This window comes from Papaver somniferum, unplaced genomic scaffold, assembly GCF_003573695.1.
Source record: "Papaver somniferum cultivar HN1 unplaced genomic scaffold, ASM357369v1 unplaced-scaffold_118, whole genome shotgun sequence".
Classification (NCBI taxonomy): domain Eukaryota; kingdom Viridiplantae; phylum Streptophyta; class Magnoliopsida; order Ranunculales; family Papaveraceae; genus Papaver; species Papaver somniferum.
The window spans coordinates 12,964,833-12,978,398 of NW_020620825.1; positions in this window are offsets into that span (position 1 = coordinate 12,964,833).

Here is a 13,566-nt window from a genome sequence, read left to right on the forward strand (position 1 = left end):
ATTGTTAGTAAAATCGTAAAAAGGTAAGAGTTGAGAATTACCATTTTGTAGATGCTTGCATGAGCATTTTTTCCAATTACTTCCATTGATTTTTGCATCTTGTATGAATGACATACTGAAGCGGAGCATTATGTGCATGTTACGGCTACTTTGCAAGGATGTCTGATTCCCAAGCCAATGATTCCCCCAAAGATAATACATGTGTGGATAATGATGCCTCCATGGAATATTCATACATAGGTAATGATACCTCTAAGGATGATTCATGCATGGATGAGACTTCCATTGGCGAAGATGAAACACCTGGAATTAAGAACGTTCCAAACATAGAGGATGCATTCTTTATGGATCAAGGGCCTGAAAAGCGTCTCAAAACTCCAGCATTTCGTCTTCTGATAAATCCTAGAGAGATTACTCAGAAAAAATTGGTGACTCCTCAGGCAACTATTCCTCTGTCTTGAACGAGGATATTTTTATGCATCAATCATTGAATTCAAGCTTTCTCGACGTCCCTTAGAAAAGTTTTATGGATGGGCGAGGTACATGCTAGGCTTTCCTCGTGTTCGAGCCAAGTTGCATGATGCACAAGTAATACGGGCTATTCAAGCTTTTGTACATTTTTTCATTTTTCATGATGCGTGAGGTATGGTAGCTCTTCTTGCTCGCTGGTGTATTCCAACTCACTCTTTCATATGCATATGGGGAGAGTTTACCATTACTTTAGAGGACGTAGTTGTTTTGCTGCATCTTCCCATCACGGGTAATCTTCCTGAAGGTCTTTCTTCGTCAGAGGAAATTGCAATCTCTAACATCTTGACAGCCGCAATGAAGGAAATTAATAAGGTATCCGGAAGTAAAGGTTGCTATGCTTATTTGTTAATACACTGGTGTCCAAGAGATACTTCTCTCGACTGGCCCGTCGACGGTACGTTATCCATTGCTGCTTTCTTGTTTTTGTGGCTGTCCAGAGATGTATTTGAAGATGCTGGAAATTTGTTGAAGCCGTTCGTGATTACCTTTGCAATTAAGATGGCTCAGGGTGAGCAACTCCCAATAGGTAGTTTGTTCTTGGGTTTTTTGTACTCTAACTTGGACTCCTTGGTTATAGACTCCAGTATCACGAATGGTTTTATGAAGATTGAATGTTATGCCAACACAATGTTTCTTCAAGCTTTGATGTGGGAGCATTTCAAGAATTATGTAACCATTCCACGTACCATCTTGCAAGGATTGAATGCTGATGCTCGCCATGTTTTCTATGAAAAATCCAATGCTAGGATTATGCGCTGGTCCACGAAGCAACCTCGACTCAAAACCCGCTTCGTTGACGTCTTAGACCGTGAATCTGAATTCAATTTCCGCCCATGGGTGTCATTTCCACCTTATATTTCTCAGTTGACAACTTTTAGTACTGAAGAGAGCATGACTTTGAAGTCTGGTGTTGATTTGGATGATAAAAAGAGGTTTTTTATGTTGAGTTGTACCCCTGGTCATCTGATATCGATAACACATTGCGAAAATATAATATTGATAGGGCGGCTCGGCAAATGGGTATGGATCAGTGTGTCCCAATTTTTCGAAGAAGGAAACCCTCAGTTGAACAGCTCATGACCCGACTGGACCGCACACATGTGGAAGGAAGTGAATTCTGGTTCCTCAGCTGCGAGAGAATCGCGTATGTAACTCCAGGTTACATAGACTTTTGGGATCAACAACTCAGGTGTTTACTTGATTTCGCGGGAGTTGATTAACCTTTAGTGAAGGAGCCTCCTTCTGTTGAGATGATTGCTACTCGACCAAGATTGAAGTATTTCCTTGGTGATGTTAAGCGGAAAACATCTCCAGGATGTTCACAGGTAAGTATTCTTTACAAAGTCTTCATAAAATTATGATAATTGCATTTTGATTATTGCATCAAAATTTTCCACGGGAAGGTCGTAATGTAAGACCTCGAATCGATGTAGACCTCTCAGAAACTGAAGCAACTATTCATAGTGGATAAGGCAGGAATAAGAACTATAAGATATTACCTAACACCATAAAGTCCCCAGTGATTTCTTTGGTGAGTTATCGACACATTCTTTGCTATGAGTTCTTCCTATCCGTGTAATTAGGATCGTAAAACCAATGTTTGCTATTCCGTTGCAGAATTTTACTCCATCGAGTATTGACGGTCTTCAGTTCTCTGCTGGGCAGACGGTTTCTGACTTGATTGATGAAGAAAAGGCCGTAAGTATTTCTTCGTATATTCAATCATGATGTTTTGTAGAAAAAATTCTAATTATTTAAGAATATATCCAGGAGGATGTCGACATGGAGGTGGAGAACACTAATGATGTTCGTTCGGGGAATGACGATAAAGGAAACTCCCAAAGCTCAAAACCGAATGAAAATAATGGTGTTGTTGATGCTGATACGAGCAATTCTAATTCTTTGAATGCTTCAGAGGTCACTCAAGTAAGTATTTCCCTTGTATTTTACCCATAGAAGCATAAACTTGTTGATTTATGAGTGAATGAATGAGAACGCATGTGAATATATGAAAAACTTTGTCGAAAATACGTCACCAGAAAATTCAGAACTCAGCCTTTTAGCATAAACGCCATAAAATCTTGTAGGAAATACCATATGGTCCTAGAAATAATATATTAGAGAGAGTCTTGTCCATTTGACCTAGTCAAATGTCTGTTTGGTCATATTTTGGAAATATAAATTATAGTTTGGTCCTAGGGTGATGTCATGGATGATGTAATTGTCACTAGGTAGTGGCATAAATACCCTTTTGGGGGCACATATATACAAAAATCAGTAAAGAAAAAATCTTTTTCAGATTTACTTTCTCTCTCATATTTATTTTCAGATCTAATCTCTTTCTTTTTTTCTTCTTCTTCTTTTCTTCTTGATAATAATGGCGTCTCCATTATATTTTCTTCCTTTTCTTCATGCTACTGTTGAATGCGTTGTTGTTGCTCATGTTGGTGATGTTGAAGATGAACTTAGGGTTTACGCTGATGAAGATGAAATCATGTTATTTGTTGTTGCTGTGGTTATAGATGATGAAGACGATTTACGACGAAATCCGCCGCTGATGTTGAAAATTCACCTACATCTGTTGAAGATGTTGAAGACGACGATGAAGATGTTGAAGACGACGATGAAGATGTTGAAGATCTTGATTTTTTATGAAGATGTTGAAGACGAAGATCTTGATTTTGATTATGAAGATGTTGAAGACGAAGATCTTGACTTTTTATGTTGAAGATCTAGATTTTGATGACGATCTTGATTTTTTTATGTTTGTTGCTCGTGTTGAAGACGATAAACATGATGAATATGATGTTGCTAGTGCTGTTTTGAAGACGATGATGTTTGATGCTGCTGTTGAAGATGATGAAGATGATGATGATGCAGTTCATTCCATAAATGAACTCTGTTTTTTTTAGGTTTTTATATGGAGTTCATTTCTGGAATGAACTCTGTTTTTTTAGGTTTTTATATGGAGTTCATTTCTGGAATGAACTCTGTTTTTTTAGGGTTTTATATGGAATTCATTTCTGGAATGAACTCTGTTTTTTTTAGGTTTTATATGGAGATCATTTCTGGAATGAATTCTGGTTGTTTAGGTTTTTATAGAACTCTGATTTTTTAGGTTTTTATATGGAGTTCATTTCTGGAATGAACTCTTGTTCTTTTAGGTTTTATATGGAGTTCATTTCTGGAATGAACTCTGGTTTTTTAAAGTTTTTATATGGAGTTCATTTCTGGAATGAACTCTGGTTCTTTTAGGTTTTATATGGAGTTCATTTCTGGAATGAACTCTGATTTTTTTAGGTTTTTATATGGAGTTCATTTCTGGAATGAACTCTGTTTTTTTAGGTTTTTATATGGAGTTCATTTCTGGAATGAACTCTGGTTTATATAAGTGATTTCTGAAAAAGTAAGTAGAAATTAACAGGAGTTCATTTTGACGAATGAACTGCTACAAAAAATAAGTAACAATTAACACCGAAGGGTATTTTTGTCCATTTAATATTTTTAAATAATTATGGACCAAAAAGTAAAGGCGTTTTCCCAAAGGACTAAACTGACATGAGGCCACCTAAAAAAGGACCAAACGATATTTTTCCCTAAAATCTTCGTCTGGTGTCAGATTTTCGCGATCCACATATGTATCCTTATGCCCAGGAAATTTCCAAGCTTTAGAGGAGAAGATTTTTAAGTTTTGAGCATATTTAGGGGTCGAAATCGACGAAACAGTAAACATCCAGGAGACTTTCAGGAAATTTTCAGCTATCATGTAGTCTCATGTTTCAACCACATCTTTTTGCTCATTCATACGATTGCTATAAAAATTTTGATATGTTGTAGATAACATCCATGCGAAGAGAATGATATATAACGCAACCCTTGATTCTTTACCAATTGCTCCCAGATCGCCGTTTTGTACAGGGCAGTGTAAAATCATCTCAGGCGAGCTTGTCGTAAAACGTGTATTTATGATTTCCACGTTATTTGCTGATGTCTAGCATGTAAAACGAATACCCTTGATGATGTTAGACCATTTTTATGCTGGATTTAACGATTTCCTTTGGTTTCATATTTGGATGACTCTAATCTCATGTAATCTTCGTTTTAGGTGCAAAATACTGAAGTTGAGAATGAAGGAGCCAATAATGATGAAACGAGCAACCCTGGGGTTATTGATAAACAAGTAACCATCTCTGCATTTCAAGGCCATGAGCGTGTTATTTTCGAGGAGACCGAGACTTCAATTATTTTTGCTTCAGTGGTTAAAGAAGTCGAACCACGCATAGAAGGAACTGAAGAAATTATTGCCATGACCGTCGAAGTTACTCCAGTGATCGAGAATCGTATAGAGGTGCATGAATACCCAAGTGCAGGGATTGCTTTTGATCCTCCATTTGATGCAGCACTCCCATATCACGAACTAGTTGGTGGATTTAGTGTTCCCATTGGGTATGCCGACTTGTACGAGAAAATACGGAAGAAATTTGGTCACATCATCGTTGCTAGAGACCCAAAGCGTGCTTATTCTTTAACAATGCAAGTAAGTGTTATCTTGCATGTTGTAAGTGATATATGCGCTAGGGCCAGAAATATTGTGACTCCAGATGTACTCTTTGATTGGGAGTTCAACTTGGAGAATTCTAAGAGACTTGGCTTCAACGTGAAGTGGCTTCGTAAGAAGATAAATGCTATTAAGCACTCGTGTGAGAATAACATACCCTTTCCCAATAACGCTGTGATGGAGAAGGAAGACAAGATTGCCAGGCTAACTGAAGAGCTGAACATAGAGAAGGCAACTTTACAAGTCTTGAAGGATGCAGAGGAGCAAAAGTCTTTCTTTGCTGATTTTCTTTGATTTCTTTTCATAATCTCTTGAACTTCTGAACTTCTGAGAGATGTGAGGTTTTATTTTTGGTTTTGATTGGTTTTGGATAAGTAGATGATTGAGGGTTTTTCTTTGGGTTTGATAGAGATTTTCTTTAAGTAAACTGAATTTTGATAAATTGCTGAATTTAAATTACTGAATGCAAGTATTGCAGACATTTTGGAGGAATTGAAATACAATGAAAGAAAACTCTAAATGCCAAATATTTTGGACGTTCGTGCCTCGAACATCCAATACCTCGAATATCCAAAACCTTAGACATCAAAGGCCTTGAGCCAATTCTCGTGTATCACGGCCACACTTTCCTTGTTGTCCATATTGATCAATCTGTAGTATCCACCAGCAACAGACTTAGAGATCATGAAGGGTCCTTCCCAGTTGGAATTCTTTGCAGAATGGGAATTACGCTTAGCTGCCTTGAAAACTAAATCTCCTTCCTGGAATTTGTTAGGCTTGACCGTCCGTGCTCTGAATATCTTCTTCTGATTCGGAATTCCTCGTGTAGTGGAGTTCCATGGTTGTGGTATGTATGGACACTCATGCAGAGGAGAGTATTTGAGATACTGTTTGTCATGCTTGGCCATGTCTTCAGCAATAAACTTTTTGATGGTAAGCTCAATTTGAAGAAGCTCTGAATTTAACCATTTGGTGAAATATTGCTGAGGCGAGGTTATCCACTCACAGAATTTCGCAATGGCTAAGTTATTGGTGGAGTAAAGCCCTCGGACCAAATAAGCATATTTGAAAACTGATGACATCAACACATGAGGAGGAATAAGACTTTCCTGAGTACGGAATCTTTTGATGAAAGCATTTGAATTTTCCTCAGGCTTTTGTGTTAGCTCCGTCAGGGCTTTGACCTCTTTCAGATATTCGAATGGTGAAATATCTTCTTTTTCTTCTTCAGAATTAGAGGTTTCTTCAACAGAGAAATGTGCAATTGAAGGTGTTGAGGTTACCTTTCCAGCATGAATCCATGTACGTCCAAGAATCATATCATATCCCGGATCCTCTCGGATTATGTAAAATTTCGCCTTGGGAGTAATGTGGCCATAAGCATCTCCGGGTGTTCCTTCATGATCTGTGATTGCCACTGGAGCATGAATGGCTTCTTGTCGTTTGATACCAGCAGCTCTGAGAGTTTTCAGAGGGATAATATTGACAGCAGTGCCAACATCAATGAATGCTCGTTTAAACTCGTTTCCCTTGAGATGGAATGTGGTGAGAAGTCCCCAGTCGTACATTTCTTCATCTGTTGTTGTTGAAGGCGGTTCAGGAAATGTCTCTTGAATCAACAAAAGTTTCCCTAATACGATGTGATTCATTGCAGCAAACATTTCTCCTCTTTGAGCCTTTGATAGGTATAGAAATTCGCAGACATGCTCGATTAAGGACTGAAATGCTTCCTTGACATGAGGTTCAGACAAGGTGAAGGTTCTGACTGGGACAGGATCCTTGTGTACTCCTTAAGTCCACAAGTTGAGTTCTACTGATTTGATCTTTTCCTTAAATATGCGCTTCAAAGATCTGCAATCACTTGTGGGATGGTTGACGAACCTATGAAAGCGACAGTAACGAGGATTTTCCATGGCCTCTTCAATTGGTTCTTTCTTGAAATATGGAAGTTTGATTGCGCCGTCTTGAACCCATGCATCTAGAAGTTCAATAACCTCTTCAATGGAGCAGGGAAAATCGGGTGCCTCTAGATCAGCTTCTGTATGTTGAGCAGGAACTTGCGTATTACCCTTATTATGCGCCTTCGAAGGAGTTGAGGAAGTATGTTTGCGCTGCGTCTCAGCCTTTCGTTTGATCCCTTATGTAACAACATTTGTGGAAGATTGGAGGTTGTACTGTTTGTTGATTAAACGTCTGCTACCTCGAGTCTCTCGTGGCTCTTCAGCTTTGGCAGTCTTGGCTCTCTTCAATAAAGCAGGTGCAGTAGTTTTTGATCTCTTAGCCGCTTCATGATGTTTTGAGAAAGTCTGGAACCTGAGATTTTCCAATAAAGCTTTGTAGACTGGAACCATTCCATTGATGCACAAGTCCATGAGTTGCTGCTCTATGACGTTTGGATCGTGGCAATCCAAAGCTTGAACTCTGAACCTTTTCACATAATCGTTAGGATGTTCGTTACTCCTTTGAAACATCCTTCCTAGATCAGAGAGGGTAATTTGTTATGAGACGAAGAAATACTTTCTGTAGAAAGCATTAACCATTTCTCCCCAATTTTTGATACTTCCTGGTGCGATGTTTTTGTACCAGGTGTATGCCCTGCCTTTCAGAGACTTTGAAAATTCCTTCATACGGACAGTATGATTATGCCCATGTTCTCTCAATGCCTCTAGAAATCGAGAAACATGTTATTGAGCATTTCCTGTTCCATCATAAAGTGTGAAGGTTGGAGAGGTGTAACCTTTTGGCAGAGGAATCCTTTGTGTAGCAGCAGGATATGGAGGTTGGTGACGGTGGACAGAAGGCGTTTTGTCTTTTCCACGATCCTCTAAAAGGCGTTCCAGGTCTTCACGAGTGATGAAGCTGGATGGATCTTCCGCTGGTGCATTGTCTGCAGCATTGGGAAATTCCTCATCGTCTACTACATGAATCGGAGTGACCTCAGGATCAGCGTCTGAAGACGTTTCTTTAGCTTTTCCTTTCTCATGAGTTTTCTCTAACATCTTGTCGGTAAGAGTCTTGAGATAGTTGAATAGTTCCTTCTGAGTAGCAGCCATGTTAGTCTGATTTTTGGCAAGAGTTTCTTGCACCTTCATGAGATCACCTACGGTAGGCGGGTTTTCCCTGATTTCTTCAGGAGACCGGCCGAATAGTGGATTGTTGATGGCTACGGTGCCATCACTTGCAGGGGTGATCGCTGGAGAACCACTGCTCGGAGGGGCAGGTGATGTGATTTGTAGATAGTGGTAAAAGTGGTTCGATTCTCAGACTTGTGAAGGATATTAATTATACTTAAATTCTAATATTAAAATAGAAAACTCACTAAAAATTATAGCAAACTCAATCAAAGATGATATCAATACCAAAAGAAACACTGAGGCTAAGATTCCGCTATTTTCCAAGTTCAAAGTGATTAAACCAATACTTATATTTATGCAATTTTCTTGTTTAATTTGATTCTAAAATATTGCAACAAGTAGATTTTCAAAAGTAATAACTGTAAATACCAAGTATGAAGCATCAAAAGTCTTAAAACTAAGCATACTCCATCAAAATAGATCACAATCACTCAAATAAAAATCATATTCAATAATAGTTCAAGGCAAATAATCATATAATTATTGCAAATAAAAAGATAAAATAGAATATACCACTTTTTGTTGGAAAAAATAGCTTCCTCTATCGCCTCAGCAATGGGGTTTAGCTCCTCATATTAATCACTTGCTTAAAAATATTGGTTTATGGTTCAAAAGTTGATTAAAAGGAATGAAGACAATAAAACAGACAGTTTGCAACGCTGTATTGGCGCTACAAAGAAGCTGTTACAAACGACGAACTGTTACAGAGACCTGTTGGTTACTGTAGCAGTGTTACAAATTGAGACGCCTAAGTGTTGAGATATTAAGACTGACAAACGACTGTTTTGAATGGTGTTTGTTCTTCAGCTTCTTCTTCTTCTCCTGCTGGTGTAACTCGCTCTGCAACTCGACTGATTCTTCTCTGTTAGGTTCTAAACTTCTCCTAAGGTTGCTAAACTCCAGACTTCTTTTCCTTGACCTCACCACAGGCTATATATACATCTCCGGGCAAAAATATCTCGATTAATCATTCCAATATTATCTCTTTTCCTCCACCACAAGTTTCGGGAATAATTCTCTCCAAATCTTTCTTTACGCGTCTTCTTGCGTATTTTACACTTTCCAAACTCTTCAAAGGATGTATTGATATCGAATAGAGCATCTTAGTTACTCATCTGGCCACGTAACTTCCATAAACAGAGAAACAAATCTCGGAAACTTTCTCCTTCTCTGTTTTTACGTAACTCACGTTACTCTCCTATTTCTTCGAAACCAAACTGCTTACCGTTCCTATCTTGTCGCAAAGTGTTGGTCTGAATTTATTCCCATGAAAAACTCCGGCTATACCTCCCTCGAATCCTTCCCTGAAAACCCGAGAAACCCATCCTCCACTGTTTCAATCAAAATCGGTGATCCGGCCCTACTTAATCAAATCTGATGGATCTATCCACCCTGTTTAACCTTAAGAAGTCTGTCCCAACCAATATTAACGATTGAGTCTCTTTAAATCTTGCCGAAAAATCCAACCCTAAGTCTGAACTTTGTTGGACAAACTTTCCCGCCAAATTTGAGATTTGAATAGTTGAAGATAACCTCCCCTTATCTGTGACTGGTCTCCCTTAAGCAATTGGGGTGTAGATAGCCATAGGGTGCCCCTTATCCAAACTCGAGGGTCCGTATAGCAGGTTCCTCCGGGTGTTTTTATCAACTTTTCGAGCCAATTTTTTCCAAAAATGTTTATTGGCCAAAAATACCTACAAATAATAAAACACCATAATAAGTACAAAAACGAGCCCTAACAATATATAGAATCGAGACAAATCGGAAACAAAAATGTGTCTATCAAATACCCCCAAACCTATTATTTGCTAGTCCTCGAGCAAAAATAAAATTGAAATAAAATCCTAACTCACCGTCGCAGGCATCGTCGATTGCATTTAGCGTATGCAATAAGCCTTTAAACCCCTAGGTGTCCCTAGTGGCGGAGTGTTGTCTCCGGAGGGCTTACCAGAGGTATACCCACAAAACCTTTATACTCCAGACCCTAGCTATCTACACGGAACCTTGGAAGGCACTAAAGAATCTCCTTGGTTGGCATACTTATTGACTACAGGAGGAAGTACCCTGATGCGAAATTCCAATTGTTGTACACGTGTTTGCACTCAAGCATACTAAAATTCATATGAAGTGACAGAGCTCTACTCAGATAGTCGCACTATGGACATCAATATCCGGAGTCAAAACTAATCACATGGATAGATCAAGAAGATAGATATAAAAAAACATAGATGGTTTTGATGTTTACTAGGTGAACGGTGTTTCTCATATCTGTCTGAAGGCCTCCGCCAAAATGAACCTATCCTAATGGACTGAGATACTAGTCTGACTAATATCAACACACTGGCATATACAAGGGAACCAGTGATTGATAATCCTAACTCTAGGTCAACACACTGGCATATACAAGGGTTCCAGTGGTCGACTTTATTGAACTTATTCCAGTTGGTCTGATGGTCTGGTCTCAATTTCTCTTTTTTTTTTTTTGTATCTCAATCACTCTAATTCACCCTAGCATTGGTAACAACTTGAATCGTGAGCCCCACCTAATCACTTAGAGAAACATAGTTTAAAAACAAAACAAAATAAAAACAGAAGTGAAAAGGACTCAACGAGATATGGTGAAACTATCATGTTATTTCTAACACCTGAGCTCTGTGCTTTTATGAATAGACTCTTTAGATGTTGCCATCTAGTCAGATTGGTTCCTCAACTCCTACAACCAAAATGCTTCCATCCACTTAGATTGGTTAGTGCCATCCTTAATAGGGATAAATTTCTAGGCTATGGAGTTTATTTATTGCAACGAAAAGGCAACAAAAAGTTCTACCCCACCCCCAAACTTAAATCTAACATTGTCCTCAATGTTTCTAATCAAAGAACAGTACCAAAAATATAAGTAACATGAGTAAATAGTAAAAAGAGAAGTCGGAAAGATAGTACCTGGGTGAAGAGTAACCAAAAACCTACAAAAATATTATACAACATACAAAATCGCCTCGATGGTCAATCAAGGTAAACAGGGTCCTCCAGAGGGACCTCCTCAACATCACCTGTAGGAAAAGGCTCCAAAAGGGATTCAATCGCTGACCGTTAACCTTTGAAGAACTACTACCATCTGGTGTCTCAATCTCAACAGCGCCATGAGGAAAAACAGTACGGACCACAAAAGGACCGGTCCACCGAGACGCAACTTCCCGGGGAATAGATGAAAACGAGTGTCATACAGAAGAACTTTTTGACCTGAAGAAAATGACTTTCGTAAAATATTCCTATCATGCACAAGTTTCATTTTGTTCTTATACTCCTTAGCACTATCGTATGCATCTCTACGAATCTCGTCCAACTCATTGAGATGGAGCTTTCTTTGAGCTCCTGCCTTGTCAAGTGAAAAATTTAAGTTCTTAATAGCCCAATAGGCTCGATGCTCTAACTCAACAGGCAGGTGACATGCCTTGCCAAACACTAAACGATAAGGTGACATTCCAATGGGTGTCTTAAACGCAGTACGGTAAGCCCATAAGGCATCAGTAAGCCTCGACGACCAGTCTTTCCTATTTGGATTAACTGTTTTCTCTAATACGTTTAATTTCCCTATTGGAAACCTCTACCTGACCACTAGTCTGAGGGTGATATGGGGTTGCTACTTTATGGGTAATACCGTATTGTTTCATTAAAGAGCAAACGGTCTATTACAAAAGTGTGAACCTCCATCACTAATTATAGCTCGCGGCGTACCAAAACGTGTAAGTATATTCTCTTTCAAAAACTGGACTACGACCCTGTGGTCATTCGTTTTACACGGAACCGCCTCAACCCACTTAGACACATAGTCTACACGACAAGTATGTAAAGATAACCAAACGAAATAGGAAATGGACCCATAAAATCAATGCCCCACACATCAAAGACCTCAATCACTAAAATAGGGTTCAAAGGCATCATATTTCTACGGGAAATGGTTCCTAACTTCTGGCAACGCTCACAAGAAACACAATGACTATGGGAATCTTTAAACAACGAAGGCCAGTAAAATCCACACTGCAAAATCTTAGCAGCAGTCTTCTTAGCACTAAAATGACCCCCACATGCATGTTCATGACAAAAGGAGATAATACTAGACTGGTCACTCTCAGATACACATCTCCTAATAATCTGGTCCGGACAATACTTAAACAGATAAGGATCGTCCCAAAAGAAATGCTTAACCTCGGCTAAAAACCTAGAACGATCTTGCTTACCCCAATGTTGAGGGGTTCGACCAGTAACAAGATAATTCACTATATTTGCATACCAAGGTGATTGGGAAACAGAGAACAATTGTTCATCAGGAAAGCTATCCCTTATAGGAAGGGAATCACTAGGGGAACTAACAACTAGCCTAGACAAGTGGTCTGCTACTACATTTTCTGCACCCTTTTTGTCTCTAATGTCTGGGGAAAATTCCTGTAACAATAGGATCCATCTAATCAATCTAGGTTTGGTATCCTTCTTAGATAAAAGGTATTTCAAAGCAGCATGATCTGTATAGATTATGATCTTAGAACCTAATAGGTAGGACCTAAACTTATCCAAGGCAAACACGATGGCTAAAAGTTCCTTCTCGGTAGTTGTGTAGTTCATTTGGGCATCATTCAGAGTTTTGCTAGCATAATAAATCACATGAAGTAATTTGTTTTCTCGTTGTCCTAAAACGACGCCTATAGCATAATCTGAAGAATCACACATAATCTCAAAGGGTAGGTTCCAGTTAGGTGCCTGGACTATCGGGGCAGTAGTGAGTAAAGTTTTAAGCTTCTCAAAAGCCTCTAAACAAGCATCATCAAAGACAAACTTAACATCTTTTGCAAGCAAATTGCAAAGAGGTCTAGAAATCAAGCTAAAATCCTTAATGAATCGACGGTAAAAACCTGCATGCCCTAGGAATGACCTAATATCTTTTACGGTTTTTGGGACCTGTAAAGTCTTAATAAGGTCAACTTTGGCTTTGTCTACCTCTATACCCTTTGAAGAGACGATGTGCCCTAATACAATTCCTGATTTAACCATGAAATGGCATTTTTCCCAATTAAGCACTAAATTTTTTTCCTTACACCTAGTCAACACTAATGTCAAATGATGCAAGCACTCATCGAAAGATGAACCAAACACTGAAAAATCATCCATAAAGACCTCTAAGAACCGTTCTACCATATCAGAAAATATGCTCATCATACAACGCTGAAAAGTTGCAGGGGCATTACATAGCCCGAAAGGCATGCGTCTATACGCAAAGGTACCAAAGGGACAGGTAAAAGTGGTTTTCTCTTGGTCTTCTGGGGCAATAACGATCTGATTATAACCGGA